This window comes from Aotus nancymaae, unplaced genomic scaffold, assembly GCF_030222135.1.
Source record: "Aotus nancymaae isolate 86718 unplaced genomic scaffold, 86718_ANA_hifiasm-v0.15.2.pri h1tg000008l, whole genome shotgun sequence".
Lineage (NCBI taxonomy): Eukaryota > Metazoa > Chordata > Mammalia > Primates > Aotidae > Aotus > Aotus nancymaae.
In genome coordinates this window covers 63,879,428-63,886,789 of record NW_026988419.1, presented here as the reverse complement: position 1 = coordinate 63,886,789, position 7,362 = coordinate 63,879,428, and the positions used below count along the sequence as shown (strand labels likewise).

General features: G+C 43.8%; 1 long non-coding RNA gene across 1 annotated transcript; it reads right to left on the bottom strand.

The window, feature by feature from the left end:
* Nucleotides 1-584: 584 nt before the first annotated feature.
* On the bottom strand, nt 585-6,843 carry LOC110567476 (uncharacterized). Its single transcript, XR_002477883.2, has 4 exons — nt 6,453-6,843; nt 6,251-6,358; nt 4,823-4,902; nt 585-2,334 (listed from the first exon to the last, which is right to left on the bottom strand). It is a non-coding gene; the product is annotated as an uncharacterized LOC110567476 (long non-coding RNA).
* Nucleotides 6,844-7,362: the final 519 nt, after the last annotated feature.

The window sequence follows — 7,362 nt, the reverse complement described above, 5'->3', positions numbered from 1 at the left end:
ACAGGCCAGGAAGAAGCCCCTCCAAGGCGCCTTGTAAGGCAGGCAAGTGGACGTACGCGTCGCTCCGTGTGTAGGTGCGCGCACACGGCTTGTAGTCAGCGCGAGAGGAAAGGTCGAGCCAGGTACGCGTGCGCACGGAGCCCAGGGGCGCGTGGGACGGATGCAAAGCTGGGGCGCCGGGGAGGTGGAAGATGAGCCCCACTCTGGTACAGAGCGTGAGGGCGGGGCAACGGCGGCGCCGGCTGGTGCTAACTGCCCCTGCCTCTTTTCCGCAGGCTCCCTCCTTCCTCCGACTCCGCTGGGGCGGGGCCAGGACGATTTGGGGGTGGGAAGGGAGGAGAAAGGGGCGGAGGATGGAGACGGGGCGATTCTCGTATCCCCGGCGGAGGCCGAGAGCTGGCAGTCGCGGGGATGAGGTCTGGGGAGGCCAGCGGGCCGAGGAGCTCGGGGAGGGACCCGGAGCTCCAGGTAGAAGCTGCGGAGATGCGCAGGGTAGGGAGAGCTGCTCCTGCGCCGGAAGGTCTCCGAAAAGCCGGCTGCCGAGTGGGCGAGAGTGGCGGGTGCGGGGCCGTGGCGGGCGGGAGCCGGGGGAGTCGCTGTGAGGGGCAGCGGCGGGCACACCTGCGGGCTGGAAGCTCAGCAGCACGCGTTGCCCCTGTTTCTTGGGAGGTTAGGTTGAAGCCCAGTTCCTATGGTCACTGCTTTGCGTCCTACCGCAGCTTTCCGCTTGGTGCTTGGGAGTACTGATAGAAACGCTCTGGAAGCTCTGGTGGAGCAAGGAATTTGGAAGTCACAGATTTGGGAGTTAAGCCTGACTCCCGGTCGCTCACTTCTGAGCCTCTTTCTAGACTTGGGGTGGTGAAAGATCGAGAATAGGTAGGCATTTGCATGGAAATCTCAGATAAATTTCAGCAAGAGTTGTACACAGTAAAGGCAGGGAAAGCTGGCTTTTGTTGAAAACATATTTGAGACTTAAATTGGATAACTAGGTAATCATGGACTTGATACCTAAAAACTCACAGAAATAAGTACATTTTTTTCACTTTTTTTTTTTTTTTTTGAGGCTTCAGGAAAGTTTGCATAGATGACAGTGTCCCAGCGTTTTCCTTCTTCCATTCCAGTCCTTTATATCCTAGGAGATTTCCTTGTTTAAAATTTTCTCTACTGGTTTTCAGCATTTCAAATATGCTTTGTTTACGTGTGAGGATATAAATAGAATAACAATCGGTTTGTAAGTAGGAAAAAACAGGTTAGTTATAAATAATGTAAGTAGAATGTCTCTTTCGAATCTGCCTCCGGGATAAAACAGATTCTTGTTTGTATTTTAATTGATTAATTAGCCAAACTCTTCAGTCTTAATTAGTGATAAATAGGAAGGTACATTAATGAAATATTAATTTTAAATAATAAACTTCGGCATTATTTAATGGCAGCTTCCAAAATATTTCACGCACTGTTTACCTTCTGAAGAAAAATCACTGCTTGTAGCCCAGAATATAATCAGGTGTAGAGATTCACTGAGGGCTCTTTTCTGTCTTCTTTTTCAGTTGCTTAGACTAGTTTGTTTAGGATGATTTGGTTTTGAAGTCCTCAGTACATAGAGGCAGTTAGAGGTATTACTATACATCACCTTTTCAGATTACATGTTCCTTTCCAGATTACATGTTCCTTTCCCTCCCCAGAGATAGCCACTTCCTTGATTTTCCTTAATGTTTCACATCATTGTATGTGAACATGCACATTATAGTTTGGCTTGTTTTTGAACTTCCTATAAATGGAATTGTACTAAGTATTCATTTATATCTTGCTTCTTTACTCAACATTTTGTTAAGATTAATCTTTATTGTTGCTTGCAGTATTTAGTTTTCTGATAGTTTCCCAAAATGTTTCACTCTGTTGCCCAGGCTGGAGTGCAGTGGTGTGATTATGACTTACTGCATCTTTGACCTCCTGGGCTCAAGTTATTCTCCTACCTCAGCCTCCCAAGTAGCTGGGACCACAGGCGGGTGCCACCAGGCCTGGCTAATTTCTTTTTCATTTTTTGTGGAGACAGGGACTCACTATGTTGTCCAGGCTGGTCTCAAATTCCTGGGCTCAAATGATTCTCTGGCCTTGGCCTCCCAAAGTGCTGGGATTATCGAGATTACAGGTGTCTAAATCTTCATGTATCCTTGCTTTTTCTTGTCTCAGGGCAATACATCTTTAATTCTGAAAGAGGATCCTTATGTAAAGAGAATTAAGGAGCAAGTTTTTCTCCTTTTGTAATGACCTTTCCATAACCTTGGTCGTCTTCCACCTTTTGCTGTACCTCTCTTCCTCTCACAATCATGCGTCCTAAAAGAAGTTTACATTTATTCATAAATTAGTACTCTTCAGACTTGTTTTCACCCATTATTGAAACTGCTTTGTTTGAATCATTAAAATTTCTTATTTTGGAAATGTTTTATTGAGTTTCAACTTTGTGCTGGGCACTTTTAAGGCAATAGGGATATAACAGAAGACAAAAGCCTAGGGCTCTTGAATGTTATATGCTAATAGGGGGAGACAGACAGTAAACAAGCGAGCAAATAAATGATATCATTTCAAGAAATGATAAGTGCAAATAGCTTATCACTTATTTGAGAGAGTGACTGGGAGAGAGGCTACTTTAGGTAAGAAGTCAGGGAAGACCTTCTGACATTTCAGCCAAAGAGTTGAGGGTGAGAAGATAGCCATGTGAAAGGCTGGGTAGAAAGGGTTCCTGAGAGAGGGAAAGCAAGAGCAGAGGACTTGAAGTCGAATGCTATTGGCACATATCTTAGTCCATTCAGGGTGCTATAATGAAATATATAAGCAACATTAATTTAATTCTTATTGTTCTGGAGACTAGGAATTCTAAGATAAGTTGCCAGCAGAATCAGTGTCTGGTGAGGGTCTGTTTTTTTGTTCATAGATGATGCCTTCAGACTGTGTCCTCATACATTAGAAGGGGTGAGGAAGCTTTCTGGGGACGATAATATATGGGCATGGGCAACTCATCATGACCTAATCACCCTCTAAAGACTATGCCTCTGTTTTTTTCTTGTTTTTTTTTTTTTTTTGGAGGAGGGGGATGGAGTCTCACTCAAGCTGTTCTCCTGCCTCAGCCTTCCAAATACCTGGGATTACAGGCCCACCACTGTGCCCAGCTAATTTTTGTATTTTTAGTAGAGGGGATGTTTCACCATGTTGGCCAGGCTAGTCTTGAACTCCTGACCTCAGGTGATCCACCCACCTCGGCCTCCCAAAGTTCTGGGATTGTAAGTGTAAGCCACCATGCCTGGCCAAGACTGTGCCTCTTAATGTGATCACTTTAGGGGTTAGGATTTCAACTTAAGAATTTTTTGAGGACACAGACATTCAGACTGAAGCAGCACATTAGAGGAACAGAAAGAAAAAGTTAATGGATGAACAAAGAAGGGAGTACTAGATCTTTACAGTGAAGACAAAGGCCAAATCATTTAAGGCCTTGAAAAGCTTGGATTTTATTCTTAATTGCAGTGGAAAGCCACGGGCATATTTTAGAGCCAGTATCATCTTACTGTAATTTTTGTTTGTTTATTTGTTTTTCCCTCTCCCTTCTCCCCTTCCACAGGATTTCATTATTTTGAAGTGATTGATCTGATTTCAGTGTGGAAAATAGGTTGTAGGGAGCAATAGTAGAAGCAGAAAGACAGTAGGGAATGGTTGCAGTGTTCTAGGTGGGAAATGATGGTGACTTGGACTAGGGAGGTGATAACAAAAATATAGAGAAGTTGATGGATTTAGGATATATATTTGAAGGTAGAACCAGCAAGATTTGCTAATCAGTTAGATGGGAATCAGGGAAAGAGAAAACTCAAAAACAACTCCTCAGCTTTTTACCTGGGGCAAGTACCTACACAAAAGATGGTGCCATTTGACATGATGAAGGCAGGGAAGGAACACAATGGAGGCAGAATAGAGATCAAAGGTGCAGGTGGGGAACTTAAGAAGTCTGTTTTAGACATGTTAAAGTAGCCATGACTTGGACATCCCATAAAAGTAATATATTGTAGTATATAATTATTACTTTTTCTCTTTTTCTATAACATTGAAACAATAAGGAATGGAATTATTTTTGGTGGCAAAATGTCCCAAGATCACACGTCCTTAAGAGATACTTATACTCAACCCTTTTCACTTATTCTTTTTCTTGTTTGGAGACAGTCTCTCACTTTGTCACCCAGGTGACAAAGTGCAATGGCATGATCTCAGCTCACTGCAACCTCAACCTTCAAGATATTCACGTGCCTGAGCCTCCCAAGTAGATGTGATTACAGGTATATGCTACCATGCCCAGCTAATTTTTTGTCTTTTTACTAGATGGGGTTTCACTATATTGCCCAGACTTCTCTCAAACTTCTGGCCTCAAGTGATCTACCTGCCTTGGTCTCCCAAAGTGCTGGGATTACAGGTGTGAGCCAGTGTGCCCAGTGTGCCCAAACAACATCTTTCTTTACAATCTATTTTTTAAAAATAGACATAAGATCTCACTATGTTATCCAGGCTGGTCTCAAATTCCTAAGCTCAAGCAATCCTCCCTCCTCAGCCTCTCAAAGTGCTGAGATTACAGGTGTAAGCCACCATGCCCACCCCCTTGTAACTTCTTAATACTAGTGATTTGGTGCAAAATCCTAACCAGACTTCCATGATAAATGACTCTAGATTAGTTAAGAGTGTTCCCATTTTAGTTTAGTTGACCGAGGGTGGAAAGACACATTAAAATCATCTCTTTCACCTGGTGTGTATTTAAATTTTTAATAGCAAAACTACGGTCACTTACTGGTGTGTCCATGTCTGGACCAATGTCCATTTCTTCACCTTCCATCAAGTATTTTCCTGAGTCAAAATCATCTGTCTTTTCTAAAATGTGACCGAAGAACTTCATCAGCTTTATTATATCTATCTTTGAAAAAAAATCTCAAAACTAAAAGAAAAAAGACTTAACAAAACTCAAAATAAAATACAATCAGATAATAATTTAAAAATATTGAAACATTTATTAAATTGATATTCTAAAACATTTAACACTTTAATTAACTCAGTCTCAAAGGTGAGTGTTCTCTGTCTCCTATGGTTTTCTGCCTTCATTCATAATGGAAGGAGATGCTACTTTTCAGTTAGAGATTAGTACAATGTTTTCCTCATCCAAATTAACAAATACTGGAATTATAAAAATCCCTATCATATATTATACTGTGATTAACTTTTGTCTCTTTCTTAAAGACAGAGGCTATAACTTACTCATTTTTGAATTTCTAGGGCCTAGAATTCTAAATGGCCACAATTTTAAAAAATGTAAACATATTCATTTTTCTGATGGTTTAAAGCATCATAACATTAGAGCACAGCCTAACGTATATGTATATAGCATAGCCTATGCAAAAAACGTTTTGCCTTTTTCATTATCACAGCCAGCAATCTGTGCTTAAAAGAAATAAAATTTCACTACTGAAAACCACATCTGATTCTATTCCAGTAAATGGCTGAATGGAACACCACTTTACCTATAATTTAGGTATAGGTAACGTAGTGTTCCATTTTATGAAAGTAAATAGTAACCTCTAAGTCTCTCCCAGCTCTAAAATGATGAACATCTGCCTACTGTCATTTAGAAATATTAATAGAAAAATAACTTGGGATTCAGCATTTATGTTTCTGTATTGTATAAGCTATTCCACACATTGTATATTTTTATAAGTTACAGTTAAGAATTCAGTTTATTACTTCGGAAACTTGGCATGTTTTAAAAGAATCTGAAAGCCCTGTATACCTATTATAAACCAACTAACTAGACACTTTAAGGGCTATGATCATTAAGGTAACTAAGACTACAGGTTTTGAAAACCTAATCATTATTCAAGAAGATTTTTACTGAAATCAAACAGGTAGAACATTAACATTCTTTTACTAATAACTTCATTATGGATAATGAACTACAGTATTGTTTAATTTACATCTCCTATAAATAAAAATAGGAGATCTCACTCCACCTAAATATCTAAACTCCGTAAGTCTTTAAAACTTAGTTACAGGAGGCTGGGCGTGGTGCTCACACTTGTAATCCCAGCACTTTGGGAGGCCAAGGGGGGGCAGATCACAAAGTCAGGAGATTGAGACCATCCTGGCTAACATGGTGAAATCCCGTGTCTACTAAAAAATATATATACATACACACACACACAAATTAACCAAGCATGGTGGCACTTGCCTTGGGGAGGCTGAGGCAGGAGAATCGCTTGAACCTGGGAGGCAGAGGTTGCAGTGAGCCATCATCACGCCACTGCACTCCAGCCTGGGCGACAGAGCAAGACTCCGTCTTAAAAACAAAACAAAACAAAACCCAATCAACCAACCAAACAAGAAATTAGTTACAAGAAAAACCACATTAGCAATTGTATTAGGTGACTTACTGTGCTACCTGCCAGGAGCTGTACAGGGATGCAGCATGCTAGCTGGAGTGGAAGCAGAAGAGACAGTAATGACAGGTTAAATCAGTGTCCTGACATGCGTTTTGGAAAAAGGAAAGCAGAGTGAGAGGGAAATTGTACTGGCTGACCAAGGAGCAGGAATCAGTGAGAATACAATCTCTCTACTTAAAAAGAAAAAATTATATAGACATGGAGTTGCTACACCGCCCAGGTTGGCCTTGAGTACTGCCTGGGCCTCCCAGAACCCTGGGGTTGGAGGCGCATGACCCCGGCCCCCAAGAACCCAGTCCCACCCTTCCCCCAGAGCCTGGTCAGCGTCCAGCGGGATGCAGAAGGGCCTGCGAAGCCTCCCCGAGGCCTCCTCCACCTCAGCCCCGTGCCCCGCCACAGTGCGTCCTGTTCCAGGGACCCCTCGCCCCGAGCCGTGACCCGACGCGTCCCGCGCCCGCCGCCCCGCCCCGCGCCACAAGTTGGACAAGATGAAGTTTAAGGAGAGCTGGAAGTTGGGGTCTGTCTCATCCTGAAGGCCGGCGACACTCCAGATGAGCTCCGGCAAGTCGCGCTCCTGCTGCGGGTTCAGCTGGCTCCAAGGCTACCCATGCCACGCCATGCTCCGCGTCTCCTGCAGCGCGCCTCTGGAGGCTGTTCCCGCGAGAGTTCGGGCTCTGACGACAGGCGCTTTCTGATCTGGCGGTTTTCTCGCCATAGTTTGAGCTCTCCTGCCGGGCAACTGGCGAACTGGAGCCCAGCGCGGGAAGCTGGGGATGCTGGGGCCAGGGCGATCCCGGAGGAAGCACCACCGGGGGGCTCAGTCCCAGCCCCGCCGCCCTGGCCGGCCCAGGTTCCCAGGGCTACACGGACCCCACGGAGGCCACAGGGCAGACGCGGGTGT